This window comes from Passer domesticus, chromosome 9 (assembly GCF_036417665.1).
Source record: "Passer domesticus isolate bPasDom1 chromosome 9, bPasDom1.hap1, whole genome shotgun sequence".
Classification (NCBI taxonomy): domain Eukaryota; kingdom Metazoa; phylum Chordata; class Aves; order Passeriformes; family Passeridae; genus Passer; species Passer domesticus.
In genome coordinates, this window is record NC_087482.1 from 41911827 (window position 1) to 41925360 (window position 13534).

Below are 13534 nucleotides of genomic sequence, written 5' to 3' on the forward strand. Positions count from 1 at the left end.
ATGCCTTGTGAGGGGGACCTGCTTCCCTTGGCTTGGCTGTGGGGTCAGTAGGTGGTATTTGTGCTCGCAGCAGAGAAGAAATAGGGAGTTATGGAAGTTTATGGTCTTCTCCTGACTGGGTACTCAGTGAATCTTTGGGTTTTCACCCCACATCCCTATACTACCTTGGCCCTTTGCTTTTTGAAGCAACCACAAGTCACATTGCAGGTGAGCCTGGCCAGAGGAAGGGTTTCCATTTTACAGAGAGGTGAAATCAGGGACAGTGTTTCATCTGGAAGTTCCTTCAAATCCAGAGGAACAGTCCCCTTCTCCAAGAGCTTAAACCCTTTTCCAGTATTTGAAAAGTTGCCTGCTTGCCTCTGCTAGTATTCCTGCCTTTTATTTTCCTCCATTTCTGCAGTGTCAGGAAGAAAAAATAAATCTGTAATCCAAGTAACATCCTAAATATAGAAGTGCTAGTTTACAAATGAGAAGTCTTTCTGATGGCTTCAAAATGGTTTTGTAATAAAAGGAAATGTATTTGACACTGCCAGAATTTACAGTCCCACCAGAGACTTGTGAAAGAGCTGCTATACCAAACAGCCTGGGCTGGAATGGAGCTTGTTGACACGTAGGGGTTACTGAAGGGTATTTCTGGCTGTTGCCATGAGAATGGCTTAGCAAGAAAAAATACCTTCTCTGCAACTACTGTAGGGCCTGTCTGTACCATCAGCTTTAAGAAAAAGTATTTTAATGGATGGTGGTTAAAGGGGGAGCTGCTTTTCAAATTTGGTACCAAGATATGGCCCCTGAGAGCCAGGAGGAAGGGTTCTGAGCAAATCTGGTGTGGGTGGTACAATCTAATACTACTTTTGGCTGTTTAACCGAGTAAAAAACAGTTTTTCTGGAGTCTCTGCAACTTTCAGGCTTTTTTTTTTCTCCTTCTCTTTCTTTCTCCAAAATCTGTCAAATTTTGACTCTCTCATGTGTTCAGTTATAATTGCAGGAAGGTGTCACAGTGGTGCTCAGGTGCTGTTTGATGAGATTTCAGCTCTGGGTTTAGAAGTGAATGGTCTTATTCCATTTGACAGCAATTATTTACAGCTGCATCCAGGGGTCCAGTTCTGTTTGGCATTTAGAGGCATAACCATAAAGGAGTTAGCAAAAATGGGTAGTTTGCCATGGTTCTGCTTGGTCTGCCTTTGGAGGCACTGTCAGCGTGTTGGGGAGAGAGGAACCTTCCACCCAGCTTCTGAGAGTGTCCAAAAATAAAATGGGAGGACTTAAAAAAGTGGCTGATGATAGAAGGGAATAAATAGTCTTTAATGAACCTATGCCCTACCAAAAGTAGTTTTCAGAGTGAAATAAGATGGCTAAAACAAGTATTGGAAGCTTGATCAATATAATTGTCTATCAAACTGAGGATCTAATGCTTCATTGTCTTCAGATGAAATTCCTTTCTTATTCACTGTTACACACAAGTTTTGCACTATATTATTTTCATCTGCAGGCCTCTTAAGGGCTTTATGGCTTGCCTGGGAATCCTGTGTTGCTGCACAATCAGAAAATGAAATGTCATGGTATGCTGAACATTGAGGAATTGCTTAAACATTTTGCCAAAGATCAGTTCCCCAAGCTGTGTGGCAGCAGTTTAAACAGCAAAACCCCAGTTTTTAAGGCTTAGTTTTCATCCACGTTTAGGCCTGTGATTGTATAACTTGTTTCTGTGGGTGCTGGGGCTTTGCTCTGCTTTTTGCTGTGATTTTAACTTGAGGGCTTCTGCTGCCCTCACACCACTGGCTCTTGTTTGAATCCCCACTGTGCTGGGGACCACCAGGCTCTGCTCCTCCTTGGTACGCAGTGAAAATACCTCCATGAGCTCTCAGAGATGTTTCAGGTTACATAAACCAGGATTTAAAATAGTATCTTTTTCACAACATTTGGAACACGTGTTCGTGAATATAAATTTTCAGCGCAGTGCCAACAGAGTTAGTTTAACAGATGCAGAACTCTGTTACTAAGTATAGTTTCTGCAGTTATCTCCCCACACAAATTTCTCCCTGGGCATTTGCTATGTGCTTATCAACACTGCAGAAGATCATATGCATGTTCTTTTTTTTTCAGAAGTCTGCAAGCTTTCTGCTTTCAGAAGCTATTGAAAGCACGTTCTTCTGAAGCCACATTGAGTTTCAAGTGATGAATCAGAATTCTGCATGGAAAGATTTGGGTACAAACACAATAAGAAAATCTAGCAATACTTCTTTTTTCTCGTGTTTTTTTTCCCCCCATTCTTGCTTTCCCTTGGTAAACAGCAACACTTGCTGGCAAGAATGGGAATAACAGATCAATCTGCTTATTTTCAGTTGTTGGATTCATGTGTGTCAGTCATCCAGCTCTTTTCCAGCTGTTACCCAGTGAGAATTTACCTGGTAGAGAGGAAGATTTAATGTCTTGGCAAACGATCAGACTCCTCCCTAGTGACATTAAGCCCACAAGAGAACCAGAAGTCAGTTTCAGATTTTGTTTGGATGAAAGCCGAATTCTTGGAGTTTTCCCACCAAAATAAAATACTCTCATGGGTTAGGCAAACGGGATTTGTAAGCTCAGGAAACTATATTTAAACAAGAAAGAAGGAGTTAATTGAAGGTTGCCTGTTCCTCTTTTGCCAAGCAGCAGGACTTTTGTAGGGTGTGAAACCGTGGTTATTAGCCAGGGCTAATGGGGATTGTCTCATTCATTACCATGCACTGTTAAGAGTAACTGTTGGTTCCTCTGTTCAAGCAGTGCCTCTGTTGCCAGTGCTGTCAGGAGATCTGCTTCATTTAAAAAAAAAACAAAGTCCTGGGCTTGGTATGTTAGTAGCCATTGAAGGAGAACATAAAAGAAATACAATAGGAACAACATACTGAAAAGAAACACGGCTTTTAAGGTTGTTGAGTGCTTAATTCTTTTGTAATCAAAGAGAATTCAAGTGCCCACACACAGTAAAAATAGGGCTGGGGAAAAGAAAGCATCAAAACTAGCAAAAAGGCTTTGGGTTTGCTGAAGTAAAAGGGGAAAAAAATGGGGGGAAGTATCAAAAAACCCTAAAACTAACTTAAAAAACAAATAAGAAAATCCCTAACCAGGCAGAAACCCCACCTTGTTTTGGAGGAAGCCGAGGGACATAACTTGATTTAACCATGATATACTTGATATAACCATGATCCACTTTCTGTCCCATCACATCTGACAGGTGGCAGTGGAACACGGGGGTTCTGCATCAAGTGTGAGCACTGCAGAATTACTTGTCTTCTGTTCTGCTTTGATGTCCAGTAACTTATCAATGGATGTAATTTTAGAGAAACATTGGTGTTGAGGTTTTACGTCTCTATTTTTGTGCATGTTTAGGTTTTGTTGTTAAGATTGCGTTGTTTCTTTTTTGTAGGACGGCACAGTCCTAAATCTTTGATTAAGGAAAAAATAAAAGAGTTTCTATGAAAGTGTGTGGAGTGATGTGTGTGGCATTGCTTGGGAGAGGGAAGCCCTTGCCTGTGTCCTGTGAACATCACTGCTCTTGGGTTGTTGCTGGGAGATTGGCAGAGTTGGGTGTGCTTGGATAATTCTGAGGCAAGTGAGCATCTGCTAGAGTGGAGACAGCTCTGTGCTTTGGGAATAACAAGGGATAAGCTTCTCTAATAAGTAGGTATTTTATTTTATTGAAATTGATAGCTGTTGTGGAGGTTGCTGGGATTGGTGGTGTGGTCTGTAGTGTCAATTCTCATCTTCCTAATTTGCAGTTCAGTTTGTTGGCATCACTGGCCTCCCTAGTTGTCCCTTCCCCACCCTGGTGGTCTTAACAAAAAATGGATTTTTCAGCAATTTAAAGCTTTTTCCATAGGTGCTATTTCTTTCTGCTCAGCTTTTGCAGGCTTCAGCATTTGCGGTGCAAAAAAAATCTGTGCTGGGGTATTTTCAGGATTCCCTAAACAAGCAATTACTACTGCTCCAAGTCTGGCTCTGAGTGTTGCTGTCCCTTTCCTTGCATAAAGACCACCCGTGTAGTTGGATTCTGCGTGGACTCATCTCCTAAAAGTAACTTCAGGGGCTGCTGTTGGGAGAAGAAAACATAGCTGGGCCAAGGCATCTGGAGCCTGCTGTCATGTACTTCTCTTGTCTGCACCTGGGGGCAAAACTGACTCCTGAAGTTGTGTAGGACTTCCCCCTTGAAACAGGGAGCAGGAATATGGGGAGGCAAAGGAAAGCTTGGGATTTTCCATATCCTTGTGCTTAATTTAAGGCAGTGATTCAGCCAGCCAAGGGAGACAGTTTTATCTGTTCAGCTCTGGTACAGGCGTTGCCTCTTCTTGTGCCAAATACCTTAGAGGATGGGAAGAGACAGCATGGTCCTTCTGGAAACCTGAGAAGAATTTTGGTGGTTAAAAAGAAATAAAATAAACTTGAATCTGCTGAGTTTGTGCTGCCATTTACACCTAATAGAAGAGAGTAGGGATTACAGCAGAGCTCAAGAAAAAAGCCTTGAGTCTATGAGTGTGTAATATTAAGGAAGCCTTTTATTTCTGACTGATCTGTGTACCTTGGTATTTTCATGTCTCCTGGAGGAGGCTGCTGTGTGTGGTTTGTCCATCCAGCAGCTGTGGTAGCCCATAACTCTAAAGTGCTGTGCTGCAGGTCTGAGATTAGTGTTGAAATCTGCACGTTTATTTCTGAAACACGATACAAATGTAACAACTTCTGCAGATCAGCTATAGATTAGCAAATACTTGGTGAGTCATACCTTCCCCTTGCTGCCTTTTTTTTTTTTTCTTAAGCATGTCATAAACGTTTAGGAAGGCTCATTCATCCCAGATAGGTGTGAAATCAATCTTTGATGCATAGGGCTGTGACTCAGGGAGTGGAAACAAAAAGGCTACTTGGTGTAATGTCTGCTGCTGTGCTCTTGCCAAATGCCATGAGCAGAGGGGGAAATCTCTCCTGCTCTAGTTTGTTTGGGAGATGCTTTGAAGATTATGGATCTCTTCCATATAGCAGACACCCAATTAACTGTGATTAGGAGTGTTGTAGGTAATAGCTCTGCTATGAGGATGAAGAGAAGATGAGAAAGATGAATAGCACAGGATGTGCAGGTATTGGCTGGATGTGTGAGGGGAGGTGATGGGGTATTGGGAGTTCTGTTCCACAGGGAACAAGACAGCAGGAGAAGGGAACAAGACAGCAGGGCAGTGTGAGACATCCCGGCCTGGAGGGAGCTTTTTCAGGAGGGTTTCTAGGGCAGGTGTCAGCAGCCTGGCTGGGAGCTGATGTCAAGGTGAGTTTCTGCTTCATCTCCTCTCTCTGGCTTCAGTCCCTCTCTTTGTTGTGTATGTGCCTTTGGCCCTTCTGATGGAATAAGTGGGACTGCATCTCTACAAGATCCTTAGTTCTTTTATGCAGCACAAAGAGGAACTCAGAGCCTTTAGAATCTATCTCTTGTCCATTCTTCTTTTTTGGCTTGAAATTAAGTATGTCAAATATATCTTTAGCTGTGAGAACTTTCCTTATCCTTCCATGTCCATCTTCTGTCCCCAGGATGCTCCCCATCCCCTTCTTCTTGTACCTGCTCTTTCAGCATGGAGGTGGTTCTGTCTGTTGGTAAATGGAGCTGGCTGCCATAATTTCCCACATGTTCTTCACCTTCTTCCTTCTCATCTTAGAAGTCACTATTCCAGATTTGTCTTGTGCTACATCACACCTGCTTCCCCTTCCCAAAGCTTTTGCTGTGTCCAACAGATCGCGTTCCATGACTGTTACCTTTGTGAGCCATTTAAAATGATTTTATTAGGGAACTGTGCTGTAAGTTGAGAGATGGAAGAGAGTGGGTGTCATGTTTTCACAGCTCTTGGTGGCACATAGGAGCCTCTACACTGTTCCCAGTGGGTGCTGTGTACTCTAGAGCTTGCTGTCCCAGGCACAGATTCTGCCCAGCCTCTTGCACTCGGGCAGCTGGGGCTGATGGAGCAGCTCTCAGGGCTCTCTGAGTGTTTGAGCAGTGTTGCTGTTCCTGTAATTGCACTGGGTGGACAAACAGGCTGCTTATTGCTCCTGTGATTGCCCAGGAAATGTTCTGTCAACTCCACCCTTTTTTTCCTGATGTGTAGCACATCCCTCTGATCCAGTGTTGAGCTAAGCTGGAGAGGGGAGCAGAGCACGGGGTGAGTCATCTCACAAAGCTTTTGCAGCAGGTGTCTGGCTGACTCTGCTTACCTGCCTTTCTTTCCTCATGGTCTTTTTTTTGCCCCATCTCTCCAGTTTCTTTGGGTTGTTGTTTAGCAAGGTGCTCTTAATAGAAAGAGATTTATTAGCTTATTTTTTGCCATCTGTTTTCCATTCTTTCCCTTGTGATATTCAGCTTCCAGTGTGGGAGATAAATTGGCAGGTAAAGATGATGTTTAGGTACATTCTGCTGCAACACTTCTATGGCAGCTTCATCCAAAGAAAGGGAAGGGGAAGGGTCAGTAGTGCAGCACTTGGGGAGGAAGGAGAGGGAGCTACAATGCTGTTTCAAGTAAAATTTTGTGTTGGCTTTGTTGCATCAAAATGAGTTGACCATTTCATATGGAAAAGATATTTCTCCTTCCTTCAAAGGGAAGAAGAGATCCACAGTATGAAGTGGTTCAGGCTTTTTTGTCATTATTAAAAAAGACAAACAAACCCTTTGGCTAGCATCTATTGTAAGGACTGCTGCTGTCTCCTGGCACTCTTCTGTCTCCCCTCATGTTTCTTATGTTGTCTGTCTTCTATAATTAAAGTTTTTCAGGACATGAGTGGTCATGTTTGCTATTTGTGTGGTGTTTGTACAAGATGCTGATTGATGTTGACTGCTCCTGTGTTCTGTGGCAGTGCAAACAAGTAATTAAGTAGCAGATAGAGATTTGGTGTATGTATGAGTGGATGTGCATAACCCCCCTGATATGCTAATATAGAGGGGGAAATACAGAGCTTTAGGTTTTGTGACTTTGATAAATTAACTGTTTTCAGGTAGTAGGTAAAATACCCAATGTGCTCAAAGGAATGTGGCAAATTAAAAGCCTTTGAGTACAGAAATCTGTGAGGAATTGCAGACAAGAGTCATTCAGCAGCTGCATTGTTTAATACTTTTAAATGTTACTGTAACTTTTAATGCAGATGTACAAACCTTTACCCATTTAAGCATTTAATTTTGTTCAAATGTCCTTAATAGTGTATTAATGCTTTTGGTCCTCATCGCTTTTTTACCAGTCAGAAAGAGAAAGCTGTAATAGGATCTCCAGTAAGTCCATTTTGATATAAGTCCACTCTTCAACTCCTCCATCACTGGATAAATGCTGTATGGTTTCTTTTCACAACATAAATATTTAAAGGGAACATAACTTGTCGGTGGAAACCATCTAATTAAAAGTATTAGGAGCTGTGTTTATTTATAACATGTATGAATAATTATTACTCAAAGTCTGGGTATTATTTTCTTGGGAAGTCCCTCATTAGAAACTCTGCATCATCCAGGGTGAACTGCACTGTTAACTTAACCAGTTTCGGTTTGCATCTGGGCAGAGGCATCAGAAGAAATTGCAGAGGCAAAAGGAACTTGCTGTGAATATGAAAGCAAATTTTCCAGCATCCCAGCATTTTTTGAAATTATTTTTATATATGTATCTGGAGCTTAAATGCTCTCAGAGCTGAGCTGCTTGAGCAGTGCAGTGTTAGTGCGTGGAGTGTTGTTCTGGGTGGTGCAGGGAGGAAGGGGAGAGCAGTCAGGGAGGGGGGAGTGTTTCCTCCCCTTAATGCCAGTGCTGCTGAGCATCTCTGGGCTGCCATGCACCTTCTGCCAGACTGCACTCCCTTGGTGCAGCTCTGCTTGGATTGTACATCCAAGCATTTGGCCCCTCTCCATTTCCTTTAGAACAGGGACCATTGTTTGCGCTTGGACAACAGTGGCTGTGTTTTCTAATTCAAAAAATGCCTTATAGAAGAGGCCTTTATCATCATCCCTGCTTTGCAAATGGAGAAATAAAGAGAGAGGGGAGCAGCTTACCCTCAGGTGATGGGAGATGAGCAGCAGTGAGGAACAGGATCCTTGTCTTTGCCAAGTCCTGCAGTTATTTAATCTGATGTTAGTGCCATCAAGTAAAACTCTCCTGTGAGCTTGTAAAATAAGAGTTTATTGCAAAGTATTTCAGAACATGGACAACTTTTCCCTCCATGCAGCCAGAGCTGGATTAGTTGCAATTACTAGTAATCATGGCCTTAAGCTACTGGCAGTGATATTCTTTGACAGGTAGGGATATTGAGAGCTCAATAGTTAGTGCTGGAACTTTGAGTTGGAGAGGCCTGGCAGACAATAACAGCACTAGCAGGCTGCTTCTCATCCTTCAGGTTCCTGAGAAGGAAGTTTCTGTACTTTGTGCTCATGGCTGGGGCTGGGAAGTGCTCTTGTCGTGGTCCCATGCATGGGGAGTGAATTCTGACTTGCTCACTTTGTGAAGCTGCTCCTTAGATTTTGTTACACACTTGTCCTTTCCTTAAAGAGAACAAAACCAAAAGCCTTTGGGGTTTCTTGTCCCTATATTCTCAATTCTTCAGTGTTGTTTTTTTTCTACATGACTTCCCTTTTTTTAAGATCTGATGGTGAAGTTCTTCCTGAGCCTGTAAATACTGATCTCCTGTCCCATCTGTCTATCTCTACATACACCCTTCAGCTACTCCTCCATCTTTACTACAGTGATACTCAGTTGTGCTCTCCACACTTTCCTGGCCCTGTCTTTTTTTGCCTCTTACCTCAGCTGCCCTATCTCCTACCTTTCTCATGCTGCTGATGTTTCAGACTCCACCTGTGCCATATCTCTTGGGAATGTTCCTCACAATCTGACACTGACTCTGTCCTGACAGCTTCTTCTCTGCATCTCTTTTTTTTCTTGCATTTTCCTGTGCCCTTTTCTCCTGAAGGAGAAGGCTTCTTGTGCTGCCTTCTTCCTTTGGCGTTATATTTTCTTCACTTTATTCTCTGCCCTCTCTTTTTACTATTGAAGAAATTAAATTTCTGTACCTTTGTAGGTGTCAGCTAGATATTTGAATTTTCACAGTATAAAGGAATCCCAGCAATACCTCTCTATTGTATAGTGTATTGTACAGCACAAACCCAAGGGTGATCCCCACAACTCTTGTTTTGTGAACTTAGTTAATTTGAGGAGCAAAGGATAGGAAAATAATATAAAAACAGAGAATGGTAGTAGTAGTTAGAAATTCAGCTTGCAGGACAAGGAGAGGCTGCTCTCTGTATTAAGAGCTTATTGTTCAAAAGTGGAAATTGTAAGGATTTTGCTAACTGTCCACTTTTGAGACCAGGCTAGGGTGGAGAGCAAGCACTTGTGGCAGGATATGAGTTTGTTTTGTGTTCAGGGTAGGGTGACAAGGGATTCTGACCTCTCTGTCACTTTTTTTCTTTTATCCTCTGTTTGCTATCCATTAATCCCTATATCCATGACCCAAACTAACCATAATGTGTGCTTTGTAGCTGTCATCTCACTGTGATTTATTTCTGCCTGTTTGCTCAGAACTGTTTGCTTGTGTGGCTAGAAGTGGGGTAACCAGGATCTAGCATGAGGGCTGTGCTGCATGATGCCAGTGATGTTAAAGCCTTGCTGTGCTTCTGTCGTGGAAGAGGAGGAATCCAGCCTTGAATTTGCATGTTCCCATTATACAGCAAAGGAAAACTGAATTGGAAGCTGAGGCTTGATTACATTTTTCTATTCTGTTCCTAAACTATTATTTCCTGTCCACCCACCCCTTCCCTCCCCAAGATTAATAGAATTTAAGCAGTCAGCTTTGCATCTAAGAACCGGGCTTCTGAAAAATGCAGTGGAAATGAATCAATTAATGCCTTAAGAACTTTACCATAGAAACATCTCAGTTCTTCCACAATAGCAGCATTTTTCTTGGTTTATGCAACCAGTAGCATGTGAAAAAACTGTGTTGCTAAGGACGATCCACATGTTGACATGCTGTTGGAACACCAATGCACTTCATGGTATTTTAGATTTGGTCAGCCATCAATCAAAGCGTTTTCTGATACTTTGGTAGTTTTCCTTAATCTTGTGACATTGTAGATGCTGGAACTGGAATATAACCATGCAGAGCTCACAGGAGAGAAATGCCTTTGTCCTGTGCCCTCCTTCTGTCTTGTGTGAGAAATACCAAAACCGAAAAGGTGTGCCTTGGAGCCTGGTGGTGCTGTGAGTGCTGTGAGCACCAGGAAGCCTAATGAACAATTTGTCTGCTAAAAGCTTGTGCTTTCCCTTCTCAGTGTTGCTGTTGATCTAAAGAAAAAATCTCCTTGCAAACTCTGGAATTGTTCATGCCCTGTGATTGGCGTGGCTGCCAGCACATGGCTTTTTGTTATTATAAGAATGTAACTTTTGATGTCTGGGCAGAATGTGTTTGTTCATCAGCTGCTCTTAACAAGTGCTTTGTGGATCTGCATCCTGCAGGCATCTGTCCTGGTTTTCTTTATATTTAGGCGAGGCAAAGGAGCTGTACTGAATACTGTCAAGATTGACCCAGGGTGATCTGGGCCATCTCCTTTGAGTCTTGAAGCTCTGACCAGGGTCTTCAAACAATGACTTTGCTGTGTGGGTGCCCGAGTCCAGCTCATGGGATCTGCAGCCTGTCATCCTGAGTCTGGGGTAAGAAACACCAAGCTGGAAGGAGGAAAAGAGGATAGAGACAGGCAGGCAACTTTCTGTCTTGAAGCTCAAAGCCTGACTTAGGGAGGAGATGTGAGAAGTGGGGGTTTCTGTAGGATTTTCTGGTTTGTTTTCTACATGGACATTAATACTTGTGCTCTTGTCAGTGACAATGCAGCTGGAATCAGAGGCAAGTGCTGGGGCATTGGGGTCTCCCCTCTCCCCACCTGTGCTCTGCAGAAGCTGGAGACATCATGAGTGTTTCCTTCAGGAGCTTTGGAAGACTTGCTGTGTCAAGATGTCTGTGCTGCAGTGTCTGGTGGCTTGAGTGACACTGCCAGATGGACTCTGTGCTCAAGTGGCTCTGACCACTGGCCACATCTTCACATGTCTGAGGGCTGAGTCACCTATTAGATGATGGTTTTTGAAATATTTTTTATTTTAGTTTATCAACCAAGGCTTACTAAATTATTCCAAAACCTATGGAATAGTGTTTGTCCTCAGTCCAATAGAAACAGTCATTTTAAAGCGTTTGGAGAAAGTGTATCCCAAGATATGCTCTGGTGTTTCTGTTGACTGAAATTGCTTATTAACTTGGTGATGCAGCAAGGCTGCTGTCTGGTATAGATCATCTAAGACACCCTCTACTGCTCTGCTCAGTCAGTGTGTGTGTTTCCTTAAAAGTGCTACAAGAAGCACAAATATAGCTGGAGCACCTAGTCTGGAGTCAGGGACAAAAATAAACATGACATTATTATATTAGACTTGGCCACAGTTCTGACTGGTGGTGAGCTTTGATAACTTTGACATCTAATATTTTTAAGCAGACTTTAGGGTTCACAAGCTTTGCTAGTTTGGTGGATAAGCCTTTCTCAGTCAGTTTTTTTCTTTGCTGTTCTTGTTTTGGTGTTTGTATCCTTCTCTTAAAGCTGCAATTACAGAAAGCCAGGGTTGTGCTTTTCCCTGCTTATACCAAAGTGGCACTTGGATGCGATGCCCCAGCTGCCAGCTGCAAATGCTTTTTTTTGGTACAGCAAGGTCAAAATTACACAGACCTGCAATCAGCTTGCTCTGCTACCTTACTAAAGCATTTTTGTAGCTCTCCTACCTCCCTTCCTGCACTGAAACACCTAAATTTAGAAACGTTTGAAGCCCAAGGGTTAGATTGTGCTGTGAATTTGCCACAACTCATTTGGTGTGCATTATGCCCATTCAGACAGTTCAATGTGAGTTCCCTTTCTCCCGCTTGTGTTTTGGGAAGCCACGGGCTGCTTGCCAGCAGAGTTTGGCCACTGGGCTGCTTTGGGTCCATGTCACTGCTGTTACTCCCACTGCTATAGCAATAGCTGTATTTATATTTGCAGTATCACCAGCTACAGCCTTTCTATTTTAAGAATCCCTGGCATGCTGTAGCCTTTCCAGAACATGATTTGCACTCTTAGGGAGAATGAAAGATGCATCCAGCAGAAAGGAGCAAGCTTGCAGAAGTTTGGATGTACATCAAGTTTTCTTGGGGCGTACCTTAAGAGAAGTGATGGATGGTTATGAATTATGACTGCTAGAAGATTTCTACCACTTACAGAAAACTAACAAGGAGAGATTTTGACTGATTCTGATTAATTTTTTCCAATGCATATACACTGGTCTAGTACTTCTTGTTTTCAGTTCTGAATAACTATTAACTCAATATTGTGGATTTGTAACTGAAACTGATGTTCAGTAAAGAAGCTGCTTCTCCAAGCCATAATCTTTTCCTAAACTTGCTTAAAGGTGATAAAAAAGTGCTCTGAGACACTGGCACTGCTGTGGAATAGCAGTATGATGAACAACCTGTGTGTGTATGTGTTGGGCTTGAGCAGGAAAACTGCTGAAGGCTGACTCTTGTTTCGGAGGAAGAAGGGGAATTCAGCCACTCAGTGCAGTCAGATTTGATCCTTTAGTGTTTAAGAAGGCAGTCAGGAAATTTGCTGCCTCCACTTGAGGTTCTGTGGTTGATGAGGAAAGGAGAACATGTGTAAGGTTTCAGTGGTTTCTTGTTGGCTCAGCTAACTGAATTTTAGTAGTTGTCAACATTATTAAAAGCTTACATGATATCTCTAGTTAATTCTATTAAAAGAGTTTGGCTAGTATGAACATTCAATCTCTGAATCTCTTAAAATTACAGCAGGTCAACAGACAAACTTACAAGGATTAATAAAGAATTTAACAACAAGGCCCAGAGGGTAAATGACTTGTGTAGAGCCTGTGCAGCAATACATGCACAGAGGAGTTACTGAAGAGTATCAAGAGTCTTGTTGCAGCTATAAATGTTCTTATTAATCTTTCCAGTGGGTGATGCAGTGCCTGGGCCACATCATTCTTGATCCTGTGGCTGAGACCTTTCTAATGTAGATGAACGAAATATTTTTAAGTATATGATAAGTAAATTAAGAGACAAGGATTGAGTCACCGTTTCTGGACCAGAAATAATTTGGGTTGGAAGGGACCCCCAAAGGTCTTCTGGACCCCTTTGCTCTGCCCTTCTAACAGCCCCAGCTCTAAACCATCTTGGCATGAGCAGCCAGCCAAGGAACCAAGACAGGCCCACTGATTTCTAAGGTATTTCCTTTTTGTCAGAGGGCTCAGCAGTGCCAGGGCTGTGGGCTGCTGCTTTTCCTTCCTAGTGCCAGTGCTGGGCACTTCCCAATGCACTTCACAGCCTGGATGTTCCAGGTTTCAGAACATTCTCAGCTGTGCTGATAGGTACATGGTGGGTGGGAAGAGTTTGTTTCCTATTGAAGAAATTAATTGCTGGTAACTTCCCACATTCTTCTTTCTTGGTTTTGTCACTGAATATTTTCCAGGACCTGGGGTTTTTT

At 42.7% G+C, this 13534-nt stretch overlaps 1 protein-coding gene across 6 annotated transcripts in view; it reads left to right on the top strand.

Annotated features, from left to right (window-relative positions):
* The window catches only part of MITF (melanocyte inducing transcription factor), a 99408-nt gene that overhangs the window by 21394 nt on the left and 64480 nt on the right, over positions 1-13534 (top strand). Inside the window, exon 1 of one of the 6 annotated variants that reach the window (XM_064433031.1) lies at positions 10526-10676. The exons of the other annotated variants lie outside the window; for them this stretch is intronic. The gene's annotated coding sequence lies outside the window, so the exon portion shown is untranslated. Of the gene's footprint in view, positions 1-10525; positions 10677-13534 lie in introns of those variants that run through there. 6 annotated transcript variants of the gene reach the window in all.